Genomic DNA, 14,511 nt, shown 5'->3' with positions numbered 1-14,511 from the left:
CTCCTTTTGTGTTATTTGCCCTATAGTTATCCTGAAAGAAAAATTTTCAAATAATCAAATGAAAAAAGCTTTAATCTAATGTATTTTTTCTATTTTATAAAATATAAAAAGGTAGGAATATTTTAGAGAAAATCTAAAAAGGCCTAGAGATATAAAATAGGCTGGCTATTTTATTTTTACAACTTTTATGGGTTTTCTTCTTCAAAATGTATTCTCAAATATATGTCTCATAGTAATTGTAGCACTGCCAAAGCATAAAGATTTAGAAAATGAACCAAAGAAGATGGACTCAATAGTTTTCCCATGGGGTATCGAGGTGGTGCCCTGGATAGGGCACCTGACCTGTAGTCAGAAAGACCTGGAACCACATTGCTATATAGAATTCCCAGTGTGGAACCTCCTTCTACTGATATAAATCAGTAACATTACTGTAACTTACTATTTTAGAGCTGCCTGAGAACATTCAGAAGGTAAGTAGCTTACCTAAGGTCATAGAGCTGGTCTGTGTCAGAGACAGGATTTGAATCCAGGCTACTCAGACTTCCAGATCTAGTCATCTTCATCACACCAGTTCTTTTAGTAGTTCAGTCATCTAAGGAAAAAAATACATATTCTGAAAAAAGGATTATTGATGACTGCAAGTGGCTTATACTCCATTTAGTCTTAGGCTGAAGCGGAATCATTATTTTTTCTAAATTTAGAAATTAGCACAACTCCAAAGGTATGTAATAAATAAGTACCAAGCACATTATACTGTTGTATGTTGAATTATTTCAAATAATAACCAAAGATATTTTGCATTATTTGAGCATAATTCTCAGGAATTGTCTAGGCATACAGTGCAGTCATTGTTTATGGCATGCTAACCACATTTGGATGGACTTACAGCTCCAGCCTTTATAGCAGTTTAATACTTATTGATATATTATCATAAACATTTGGGGTTGTGAAAAACAATTGTGCAATGGGCAGACCAACATCAAAATGCCATTTGATAGAGCTAAAAAGTAGTTGAGCCATTTCATTGAAATCCTGGGTTCACATTAAATATTTCTAAATGTAGCATACATTGAGACGAGGTTCTGCAAAAGAAGACTTATTCTCCAATGTCCTTTACTTTTTTCCTCAGCTTTGCAGTAAGATTCCTTGATTTACAAAAGAATCAGAAACTCAAATTTAAATTAGCATCACTCCTGTCTGTGGCTTCATGCAAATCACTTCTATAGAGGTCTATGTTTCTTGCCTACAAAATGAGGAAGTTCATGGGGATATTATTCCATTTTTCTAGCTCAAAGGATTTAATTCACCAAATGACCATTGAACATATGAAAGGCAGTATGGTTGAGGTAGAAATCTACTTGGAGCTGTTTTCACTTGTGGCAAATCCAGTTGGATTGTCTGGGGGGGGGGGAGGGTGGTCTGATACAGAGGATGGCAAAACCTCTGTTGAATTCACAGGGGGAGAGGAAGAAGTTCATCCCACACTCCTCTGAGGGTAAATAAAGAAGGTGAATATTTGGGAAGGGACAAAATAGATATGGGAAGGGTATTTGCACTGAACAATAAAACGAGACAGCTTAGGTAAGATAGATTAAACGTGAGACATTGGTATCCATGAGAAGAAAACATATAACCCAAGCCTGAAGAGGAAATGTTATTTCCATGGAGATTAGCACCATTGGACAAAGACCAATTTTCTGTATTCTATTGACTCTGAGTAAATTGGAAGGTGAACTGGATTGGATTCAAATTCCAACTCGGCTACATAACTGGCAACTTTGCACAAATCACCTTACCTCTCTAAGAACATTATCAATAAAATTATGGGCTTAAATGAAATTATTTCTAAAGCTCCCTTATGTTCTTAGTTCTAAGATATACGATGTGTAGGATGCCTGAAATAATCAAGTACAGAAATTGAACTATGATTCCTTAGACTTGGGGTTTTTTTGTTGTTCCTTCTAACCATGAAGGTCACAACCCATCTATGATTGCTCATCTTGTGGATAATTGATCATCTAGACCTGCCCATAAGTTCACCACAGGAAGTCTATGAAATGTGTTGGATGATTTACCCACTTTCTTTTAACTTCAAGGAGATGACAGTTTTCAAAATAGCTGGCTCTTCACATACTGACACAGGCACTGTACTAAGAAACATATAGTCTAATAGGATAAGAGCAAAGGACAAACCTAAATATTCAAAGAAAAGATGGAATAGGTTAGGGAAAATCTGAGATTCAAATATGATGTTAGAAAAGATCTAAGCAGTTGGAGAAAGGATTCTTTTCTACTGAGCTGTATTCAGGGAAGATGTCATGCAGGCAATGGGATTTGAAAGTGGTCTTAAAGAAAAGGATATGAGTTAAGTAGATAGAGTTGGAGGCAATGAGGGAAGGGGAGTCCATTCTTGTTAAGGTGTCTTGCATGAGTTAAGCATTCCTGATCACAAGAGTTAATAGTGTTCTCTTCCTCTTCAAAGTGTTTGTACTTATCCTACTCACACAATATATAATGTATAGAGATATGATATAATGCAAGAAAGCCCATGATTAAAATTTTAGTATGAGCATTTATACCTTAAAATGAGCAAGTGCTTCAAATCAGGGCTTGATTAATTATTTTCTTGCTTGTCTGAACTTAAGAGAATGATGGAAAAATGATAATAACACAGGTTAAAACTAAAATTGTAAATGCAGATTTTCTTTTTAAACTGAACAAGTTGTTAAACATTTCCCAAACATCATTGACTCCTTGTATGCAGCACCTTGTTCTGATTGGCTGGTTCCACCCAGAACCCCATTTGAAGGAAAAGACCCAGGCCAGCTGTACTCATTTCTTCTTTTTAGTCATTTCTACTCTCCAGTGTCCACTACTGACTCTGGACTTTTTAACGTCCAACCTCTTTTTCCCTATCCCCCATGCTTCTTATTTCCCTTTTTGCCTTTTATTTGCCATTTTCCCCTATCGCAATATGAGTTCCTTGAGGGTAGGGACTATCTTAATTTTTCCCAGAAAGTTACCAGTGAGTGACTGTTTCAGTAAGTTGGAGGAATGTTTCAGGGTGAGAAAATCCCAGATGAAAATGAAAGTTCCAAGATGAGAATAACATAAAGTTAATACAAATATGTAAACTATCCAAATACATATGTATGTGTGTGTGTGTATATATATAATATATATGTATGTAAATATATATATATATATAACACACACAAATACACATATAAATAAATATATCAACATAGCTAGTACAAGGTAATTAGGGTCTGAGTGTACTAGAATGGGTGGGAGGGGAAAGGAGCAGGAAGAGCTTCATGCAGAACATAGTGCCTATATAGTAACTCAAGGGAAGAGGGAGATTGCTTTAAGGCAGAATTAAGGAGGGATATATATGTATAATCCAAACATGCAGGGATGGCAAATGCATGGAAAAAAAGATGGAGTATCACATGTGAGCAACAGAGAGAAGGGCAGGTTATTTTGTTGTTGGTTTTGGTTTTGGGGTTTTTTTTTGATTGGGGCAATAAGGGTTAAGTGACTTGCCCAGGGTCACATAGCTAGTTAAGTGTCAAGTGTCTGAGACCAGATTTGAACTCAGGTCCTCCTGAATCCAGGGCCAGTGTTTTATCCACTACTCCACCTAGCTACCCCATGAGGACAATTTTTACTGGATTTCAAAGTGTGGGAAGGGGTATAACATCAATCCAGCAGATATAATTTGAGATATTATGCTTACTAATATTCATTAAATTGTCCTCCTTAATGTGTGTTCAACCCTTTGAAGCTAAAAATAAATCAGTAAAAACAATTTTTTTTGCAGGCCAATAAGGGTTAAGTCACTTGCCCAGGGTCACACAGCTAGTAAGTGTCAAGTGTCTGAGGTCAGATTTGAAACTCAGGCCCTCCTGAATCTGGGGCTGGTGCTTTATCTACAGTGCCACCTAGCTGCCCCCAAAACCATTTATTCTTCATAGAATATACATTTAAGCAGGGAAATAAAGATGGATTAAATTTGGTTCCTATCCTCAAGGATTATAGTTGGATTGACCAAGAAGTAAAGTACCCAGAAGTAAATTTTTTCATGATGTTTGTGATTCTGAGAGCATCACTCAGTGGGAGAAATTCCCTGGACTATGTTTTGTGGAAATTTTATCCTCAATACAATTTCATTTGAGCAGAATCCTTTCAAACATGGGACATTTAAAAAATGGAGCTACTAAAGGTAATCAGAGTAAGAAACAAGGCCATATTTGTCAGAGTTTGGTCAGCAAGAGACAGAACTGAAGTAATAGACTGTTATAGCCATGAAGTCACTGACCTTAAGAGTTCCAGTAGAAATCTAACGACCTTGAAGTAGGAGACTTTAGAAGCTTTTCATCGTGACTGGGTTCTACACATCAATGAGGAGCAGGAGACAGAACCCTAAGTTGTGTGTCTGTGTGTTGTTGTTTTTTGTTTTGTTTTGTTTTATCACTGGAAGATAACTATTCCTTGCCTTTGAGAGAAATAAAATGACTGGGGGATTAAATTATAATTCCACTGAAATCTGTGGACAGACCAGTGAACCTACTTGATTCTCTTTTGTTATTTACATTGGTTTCGGTTTCTTAATTGAATCCTTTTTCTCTTGGAATTATTGCTCTTATGTGGTCTATCTACAACATAGTGTTTCACTCGGATAGGATTAAGTTGTGTATTGCATAATTGATTACCCAATAGCCCATTTTGAACTTGAAGAAAGGGAGTAAGGAAAATCAGTCATAGGTATCAAGGATTTTTCACTGGTCCAGTGATATTGGAATTTAAGAAGTAGCAAACAAACTGCTATGCCCAATTCAAGTAAACACTTTTACATAAAGCAGAAAAAATTTCTAATATTCTGTCAATGCTTGTGGTCTTTTATCACTAATGACTTTTTAGAATACGAAACCATTCAGACATTCCCCAGTCAGCAGGTTTTGTGGTAGGCAATAAGTTTTTGTGGGGTATTTTTTTTTGTCCCCATAAAAAGCTTTCTGGTCTTAGTGCCTTTAAAAGTAAAGGGGTGATATGTGATGGCGGATATATCTACTGGCATTAACACCTTGGTCCAAATCATCTTTCTTTTCAATCTCCAAGTATACCATCTGACCTTAGTGACAACTCATTTTTAAAAAATGATGAGCATTATGCGGTGTTCCTTATTAGAAGCATGGATGCAAGTCGCATATTACAAAGGATGAAAAATGTAACTACATGTTGCAATCTATTCCTTATGTAGGTCATTCTCTTTGATCCTCACTTGAAAGCATTACCATTTCCAGGAGATGTTACAAAAAATAAAAAGCAATTACCACCACATCTCTGTTAGAAGAGCTTATGGGTATTAAGGGATCATCACATTTTTCACTCCTCTTCTGTTCCCATCTGAAAAGCAGTGTTATATGGTTTCAGGCCAAAAAGTTTCGATTGTACTTTTCCATTAGTTTTTCTTAGCTTAAAAAAATGAACTTGTGAGTAATGATTTTTAAGACATGTTAAAGAATGGATGAAGGAATTCTTGTTTCAACTGAAACAAGGAAGACAAAGTTCATCTGCTTTTGTTGCCATAGTTGAATATTAACATGGCATTACTGCATCATTCTGATAGGGGACACTTCCCCAACTACGCTTCCTAAGAAAGACCTTTCATAATGCCTGAAATAGGCATCATTTCTGTATCCTTTCCTTCACCTTGCATTTACATATCTATACATTTAGAAGACAGGGACCAATTAGTTTCTGCCACCCAATGTCTAGTACAATATCTTGTGCAAAAGAAAACTTAAGTAATATTAAAATGAATTTAGTTGAGCCCCAATAGGATATTTGACCTTCATCCTCTTTGTATTGCTTTTTTTTAGTGAGGCAATTGGGGTTAAGTGACTTGCCCAGGGTCACACAGCTAGTAAGTGTTAAGTGTCTGAGGCCGGATTTGAACTCAGCTACTCCTGACTCCAGGGCAGGTGCTCTAGCCACTGTGCCACCTAGCTGCCCCTTTATATTAACATAATTAAGTATCTCATATCTCTGCTCTTCCATTAGCTGCAAAATTCTTTCAAAGTTTCAATGTTTTATCTATTCTTGGGAGTTCTGTGTGATAAGAAGGGCCAGGTTTTGTTATGTCTAATCTGTCATTGTGGAACCTGAGGCAACAAACTTAGAAATATATACCCTAGAATCAAATGAGATAATATATTTTAAGTGCTTTGAAAACCTCAAAGTACAATATAAATTCAAGGTTTTTTATTGTTATAATTATTAATATGAAATAATAATAATAATGAAATGAAGGAAGCATCTCAAACCATATAGATAGTAGCAAAAAAGTGGAATCATAACTTATTGAATATTTCTCTATATACTCATCAGGTTCCATGTGTGTGTATAAGAAATCAAAAGAATAAAAAAGTCTGTAAGACAACCTAGCTTTTCCTACCAGAATACATCATAATCCCAAGGAAAAATAATTGCTTGCATTGAATATAAAAATATACAATGGTATGATCATGTGTTTGGATTCAATTTTGAAGTTCCTTTCATCCATAAAAATCAAAAACATTCTATCTCTCTTACCTTCAATGTATAAAATGCCATTTCATTCCTCAAAGTTCACATAGTACTTTCTATTTCTCTTATTCACTTACTTCGTGATTTTAGTACCTTCCTTTCCTTTTGCAAATGAGGAAACTGAAGCACAGAGAGGCTGTGATCCACCCAATGTCACACAGTTAGCAAGTAACATAGTTCAGGGGCTCTCACTCTGCATTCAGTGAACCTTGAACTGTACTGGCATCTATAAAGCCAGTCCGTGGAAGCCTTAGAAAATGACTGAATCACCACAGCTATATCTAACAGTTGCAGTGCTGAACTAAAAGCTCCCTGACACTGTTACATAATTTGCATTCATCTGAGGGCACTACTAGGAAAACCAAGCACTCAGTCTTCAATGAAGTAGGTAAGTCAGGATTGAGGACATTACAGAGACATAAGAAATAAAAAGACAGCATATGATCAATAATGTTGAGTATGTGCATGGGGCAGGGAGGTAGTAATCTATCCATGGACCCTTAGGAGAAATTAATTAAGATGGATTTAATATTTCCTAGCAGTTGAAATTATAGTGGTGTATCCGTAGGACAGGAAGACTATCTTTAGTGCCGTATCAGAGGTCTCTGAATTAATAAAAAGAAATTATATATATATGTGATTTATATTTATGTATATATATATGTATATATATATATAAAAAGATGAGAAGAAAGAAAGTCCCCCTTTTAAACTAAACTAAACCCAAATCATTTTTATCTATAGGATTTCATAAATTAATATATGTAGAAATGAAAGGGATTTTAGGGATCAGTCATCTACCACACCCTCATTTTACAGATAAGGAAACTAAGGTCAAGAAATGGTTAAGTGACTTATCCAAGTTCATATAGGTAATAAGTAACAGAGGTTATACCTGAGAGGGTGAAGCAGACTGCTTTATTGTTAATTTTGTACTCCAAAGATGGCCAACTTGGGTCTAAGGACATCAATCAGCAATATTCATATCATGAAAAAAAATTCAGCTAAATTCTTTCTCCCCTTTGCACTTTTCTGGTCACCTAAGCTTGTTATGATCAAGAAATGAAAAAACAGAAATATCACAAAGGGACAAATCTCTGCTAACTAGTCCTTAAACTACACCACTAATTTTCATGGAAAAGTTCAGGATTTGATCAGGAGGGTGTAGTTGAAATGATGTTTTCTTAAAAAAGAAGAAAATATTGAAAAAGACAATTCTTTATTTTAGGGTTAGGGAGAAGGATATTATTAAACAGAACTTTTTGCAAAATTGATATATTAAGAACTGTTTGCTATTAATTTAAAAAAGATAGTATAATTAAGTTATAGTTTAATAAAAAGATTCCTTATTATTGAATAAAATAAATGCATACACACATATGTGTGTATATATGTATATATGCATGCATATGTGTGGACAGACAAATGAACAGACAGGCGGATAGTTAGATAATTATTTTCAGTGTATTTTTGTATCAGTTACTAAAAATTACCAACTGCTGCTGAAGTGGGATACAGATAAATAGATTGATAGATGGATACATAGATAGAATATAATATTATGAGACCTCATACGTAGTGAGACTAGCATGTGTTGCAGGGGCTCTCCCCAACATACAGTATGGTGGTATTGTTGTATGACTTAAAAGTGAATTAGAATATATATATATATATATATATATATATATTCCCTTATCCCCAACACTTCACCAAAGGAAGCTTTAATTTCTGTCAGGGAAGGAAACAGTAGGGTAAAAGCTTGACTAATTTGTTGTCCTTGGAGAGGGGGAGCATTTATCTGCTCCCTCAAATATTGTTTATTCAAGGGGATAAGTTTTCCAGGATGAAACTTATGATCACTCTTTCACTATTCGTGAGGAGGACGCAGAGTTTTATATTTAAGACGACCTCTTTCCTACCAAATACCAAGTCCAAAATTAACACGTTTGGTCATGAAAATTAATTTACCTAAATTGGTACAAACTAGAAATCAGAGAAGGTGTATGAAGGAGAATGCAAATCAGGCAATACAGAGTAGAGCAGTTCTCTGCTTGGGAATGAAGTAACTCAGCTCAACCAAGAGAGAGTTCTAAACCTTACTCAAATAAAATTTCCTCAAAGCCTTGAGTGTAACAAGCTGGAGATATAGAGATGATGGAGAAAGCAAACTCCTCTCATGTTGGTTTCTTCCTAGAGTCTTTTCCTTCAGCAACCTGAAGTGAGGTTGGCTTCCTCTGTCTTCCCTCTGGTTGCTGGAAAATAGAAGCAACCAGAGAGGATATAGAGAACTAAAACAATTTGAAGCTTTAAGATACTGAAAGAAAGGTAAAAGAAGGCTAAAACTCTCCCACCATTGTTGAATTGACCCTGCCACTCAGCAGACAGGGCATTCATCTCCACCAATGGAGAAAGAGTTCCTGAGTTTGTGTGTGTGTATAAATATATGCACACAACCATACACCCACATATATACATATACACGTGTATATGTATTTATATGTGTGTGTGTGTGTGTGTATAAATATATACAAGAGAGACAGAGACAGAGAGAGACAGAGATAGAGACAAAGAATGTAAATTAGCTTCAGAGGAATGATTGGATCAAATGAAAACATAGAGCAATAGCCAAGAAGGTGGATTACAGTCTGGGATCAGTTGAATTCTCTGAATATTCTCCTCCAAAGAACTTTAAAATAATGCTTCAAATACAGTTTTGGAGCCATCAAAAGATTAAGGGGAGGGGGCAGCTAGATGGTGCACTGGCCCTGGATTCAGGAGGACCTGAGTTCAAATCTGGCTTCAGACACTTGACACTTGACACTTGACACTTAGTAGCTGTGTGACCCTGGGCAAGTCACTTAACCCTCATTGCCTTGCAAAAAAAAAATAGAATAAAATCAAGGGGAGAATTTTAGAATAGTTTATCTCTCAGATCTATGGAGAGGAAAACAATTTATGTGCAAACAAGAGACAGAGAATATTATGCAAGGCAAAATGGATGATTTTGATTACATTAAATTAAAAAGTTTTGGGGCAAAGAGAAGCTATGCATGCAAAATTAGAAGGGAGGCAGAAATCTGCGAAACAATTTTTATGGCCGGTATTTCTGATAAAGGCCTCATTTCTAAAATATATGGGGAACTAAATCAAATTTCTAAGAATCCAAGTCATTCCCCAATTGAGAAATGGTCAAAGGATATGAACAAGAAGGTTTTTTTTTTTAAATAAAAGTATTTTATTTATTTATTTAATAAAAGTATTTAATAAAAGTATTTTTTTTATTTATTTAATAAAAGTATTTTCTGGTTACATGTAGAGATAGTTTTCAATATTTGTTTATAAAAGATTTCAAATTTAAAATTTTCTCCCTCCCTCCCCCCACTCCCCTACACAGCAGGTAATCTGATATAGGTTTATATATATATATGTAAAATAACAATAAACATATTTCTGCATTAGTCATGTTATAAGAGAAGAATCAGAGCAATAAGGAAAATCCTCAAAATAGAAAAATAATAGTACCAAAACCAAAATAAATAGTATGGTTCAATCGGCATCTTCATTCCACAGTTCTTTTTTTTTTTCTGGATTTGGAGAGCCTTTTCCATCATGAATCCTTTGCATCAATATTCATTAGGGAAATTGGTCTATAATTTTCTTTCTCTGTTTTTGCTCTGCCTAGTTTTGGTATCACCACCATATTTGTATCATAAAACAAATTTGGTAGAACTTCTTCTTCACCTATTTTCCCAAATAATTTGTATAATATTGGAATTAATTGTACTTTAAATGTTAGGTAGAATTCACCTGTAAACCCATCTGGCCCTGGGGATTTTTTCTTATGGAGTTCATTAATGACTTGTTCAATTTCTTTTTCTAATATGGGCTTATTTAAGGATTTTATTTCCTCTTCAGTTAACCTGGGCAGTTTGTATTTTTGTAACTATGTATCCATTTTGTTTAGATTGTTAAATTTATTGGCATACAGATGGGCAAAATAATTCCTAATTATTGCTTTAATTTCCACTTCATTGGTGGTAACATCACGCCTTTCATCTTCATTTTTGATACTGGTAATTTTTTTTCTTTCTTTTTTTAAATCAAATTAATTAATTCTATAATTTTCTTGCATTCAATTTTATTAATTTCTCCTTTAATTTTAAGGATTTCTACTTTGGTATTTAATTGGGGATTTCTAATTTGTTCTTTTTCTAGCTTTTTAAGTTGCATGCCTAATTCATTGATCTCCTCTTTCTCTTTTGTATTCATGTAAGCTGTTAGAGCTATAAATTTTCCCCTAAGCTCTGCTTTGGATGCATCCCATAGATTTTTGTATGTGGTCTCATTATTGTCATTCTCTTAGAAAAAAGTTGTTGATTGTTTCTATGATTTGTTCTTTGACCCATTCATTCTTTAGAATGAAATTATTTAGTTTCCAATTCATTTTCAGTTTACCTTTCCATGGTTCTTTATTACATGTAATTTTTATTGCATCATGATCTGAGAAGGATGCATTTACTATTTCTGCCTTTCTACATTTGACTATGATGTTTTTGTGCCTAATACATGGTCAATTTTTGAAAATGTGCCATGTACTGCTGAGAAAAAGGTATATTCCTTTCTATCCCTATTCAATTTTCTTCAGACATCTAACATGTCTAACTTTTCCAGTATCCTATTCACCTCTTTCACTTCTTTCTTATTTATTTTGTGGCTAGATTTATCTAATTCTGAGAGGGGAAGATTCAGATACTCCAGTAGTACAGTTTTGGTGCCTATTTCCTCTTGTAACTCATTTAACTTCTCCCCTAAGAATTTGGATGCTATACCACTTGGCACATACATGTTTAATATTGATACTACTTCATTATCTATAGTGCCTTTTAGCAAGATGTAGTTTCCTTCCTTATCTCTTTTTCTTAGATCTATTGTGCCTTTGTTTGGTCTAAGATAAGGATTGTTAGCCCTGCTTTTTCTGACTTTAGCTGAAGTATAATATAATCTGCTCCAGACTCTTATCTTTACTATGAGTGTATCTCTCTGCTTCAAATGTGTTTCTTGTAAACAGCATATTGTAGAATTCTGGTTGTTAATCCATGCTGCAATTCACTTCCTTTTTATGGCAGAGTTCATCTCATTCACATTCAAAGTTATTATTACTAGTACTCTATTCCCCTCCATTATATTTACCCCATTTGCACTTTCCCCTCTTCTTTCACACTATTCCTCCTCACCAATGTCTTGCTTCTTACCTCTGCCTCCCCCAATTTGCCCTCCCTTTTTATCACCCCCTCCCTTTTCTCCCTTGCTCTTGTCCTCCCTTCTATCATTCCCCTCTGCTTTCCCAATAGACTTTTACTTCCCTAAAGAATAAGCTACGATTCTTTATCCAAATGAACGTATATGTTATTCCCTCTTTGAATCAAATCTAGTGAAAGTAGGGTTGAAACAATGTTCACCCATCCCTTCTTTCCCTCTATTGTAATGGGTTTTTTCACCTCTTCATATGATGTAATTCACCACATTCCACCTCCCCTTTCCTCTTTTCCCCATAAACTCCCTTTTTAACCCTTTAATTTTCTTCATATCATCACATCAAAGACAACTTATATTTATACCCTCTATGTATAATCCTTCTGTCTGCCCAAATACATATGCAGTTCTCAAGAGTTATAAGTATTATCTTCCCATGTAGGGATGTAAACAGTTTAACCTTATTGAATAACTTTTTCCCCCCTGTTTATGTTTTTAAACTTCTCTTGAGTCTTGTATGTTAAGATTGAATTTTCTATTCAGTTCTGGTCTTTTCATCAGGAAACCTTGAAAGTCCCCAATGTCAATAAATGTCCATCTTTTCCCCTGAAAGAGAATGATCAGTTTTACTGGGTAATAGATTCTTGGCTGCAATCCAATATCCTTTGCCTTCCAGAATATCATATTCTAAGCCTTGATGTGGTTTTATGTTGAAGCTGCCAGGTCCTGAGCAATCTTGACTATGGCTCCATGATATTTAAAACGCTTCATTCTGGCTGCTTGGAGTATTTTCTCCTTCACCTGACAATTCTGGAATTTGGCTACATTATTACTGATAGTTTTCCTTTGGGGGTCTTTTTTAGGAGGTGATTGATAGATTCTTTCAATGACAATTTTATCCTCTGATTCTATAATATCAGGGCAGTTCTCCTTAATAATTTCCTGAAATATAGTGTCTAGACTCTTTTTATGATCATGGCTTTCAGGCAGTCCAATAATTCTGAAATTATCTCTCCTCAATCTGTTATCCAGGTCATATATCTTTCCAATGAGGTATTTCACATTTTATTCTATTTTTTCACTTTTTTGATTCTGTTTGACTGATTCTTGGTGTCTCATGGAGACATTATCTTCCAACTGTCCAATTTTAGGTATTGTTTTCTTCCATGAGATTATGCACCTTTTTTTTTTCCATTTGGCCAGATGAATTTTTTAAGGAATTGTTTTCTTCAGTCAATCTTTGTGCTTCCTTTTCCAAGCTGATGATTCTTTTTTCATAATTTCCTTGTTTTTCTTTCATTTCTCTCCCCATTTTTTCTTCTACCTCTCTCGATTGCTTTTGGAAATCCTTTTTGAGCTCTTCTAAGAAGGCTTTTTGTTCTTGAGACCAATTCATCTTCTGTATTGAGGCTTCACATGTAGGCAATTTGAGAGTATTGTCCTCATCTGAGTTTGTGTTTGACTCTTCCCTATTGATACAGAAGCTCTCAATGGTGAGAGCTCTTTTTTGTTTCTTACTCATATTGTAGCTTATTTTTTTAAAAGTTGAGGTCTCCTCTGGGGGCACCAGGGTCCCTGTTTCAAGCTTCTTGTGCTGGAGTATAGAGGCTGTGTCACTGGCTTTCTACAATGAGGCCTCTAATGCTTGTGGATTTCTTACACCCTGGTTTTACTGTCTGCATGCTGGGATCGGCCAGCCTGGTCTTGCCTGTCCTATGGGTGGCCGTCCAGCTGGCAACCTGCCCTCCTGGCTGGTGCAGATGGGTTTTGCCACTATCTTGCTGCTCCACCAGCATGGTGAGCCAGGATCCAGGGGCCTCAGTTGCTTGGCTGTGGCCCACAGCTTCCTCCTGACTTGCCCCAAACCCTGTGGCACTGTGCTGCCCCCGTGTGCTGTGCCTCACTTTTGCCCCAGTGAGACCAACCTTTCCTAAAGTCTTCTAAATTATCTCTGGTTGGAAGACTGTGTCTCTCTGTCTCTTTGCAGATTCTATAATTTCAGAATCTGTCCAGAGGCTTGATTTAATGTTCTTTTTGAGGGAACAGATAGAGAGATCAAATGATAGGCTGACTCCTCTCCGCCATCTTGGCTCTGCCCCTTAGTGTACAGACAGTTTTCTAATGAAGAATTCAAAGCTATCAATTCTATATGAAAAAATGCTCTAAATAACTGTTGATTAGAGAAATGCAAATTTTAACAACTCTGAGGTACCACCTCACAACTATCAGATTGGCTAATATGAAAAAAGGGAAAATAATAAATGTTGGAGAAGCTGTGGAAAAATTGTCACATTAATGCATTGTTGGTGGAGCTGTGAACCAATCCAACCATTCTGGAGATCAATTTGTAATTATGGCCAAAGGGCTATAAAGCTATGCATACACTTCAACCCAGTAATAATACTGTTAGGTCTTTTTCCCAAAGAGATCATAAAAAAGGGAAAAGGACCTGCATGTACAAAAATATTTATAGCTGCTGTTTTTGTCGTGGCAAGGTAATGGAAATTGAGGGGATTCCCATCAATTGGGGAATGGCTGAACAAGTTTTGGCATATGAATGTAATGGAATACTTTTTTGCTGTAAGAAACAATGAGCAGGCAGATTTCAGAGAAACTTGGAAGGACTTACATGAACTGATTCTGAGTGAGATGAGGAGAACCAGTAGA

General features: G+C 35.6%; 1 long non-coding RNA gene across 1 annotated transcript in view; it reads right to left on the bottom strand.

The window, feature by feature from the left end:
- Window positions 1–487: 487 nt before the first annotated feature.
- LOC122730478 overlaps window positions 488–14,511 on the bottom strand; it is a 387,036-nt gene continuing 373,012 nt past the window's right edge. Inside the window, exon 7 of the long non-coding RNA XR_006353510.1 lies at window positions 488–592. This is a non-coding gene — a long non-coding RNA (uncharacterized LOC122730478). The remainder of the gene's footprint in view (window positions 593–14,511) is intronic.

The sequence above is a fragment of the Dromiciops gliroides genome, chromosome 6 (assembly GCF_019393635.1).
Source record: "Dromiciops gliroides isolate mDroGli1 chromosome 6, mDroGli1.pri, whole genome shotgun sequence".
Taxonomy (NCBI): domain Eukaryota; kingdom Metazoa; phylum Chordata; class Mammalia; order Microbiotheria; family Microbiotheriidae; genus Dromiciops; species Dromiciops gliroides.
Note: the sequence above shows the minus strand (reverse complement) of the source record. Positions and strands in the feature narration are given on the sequence as shown.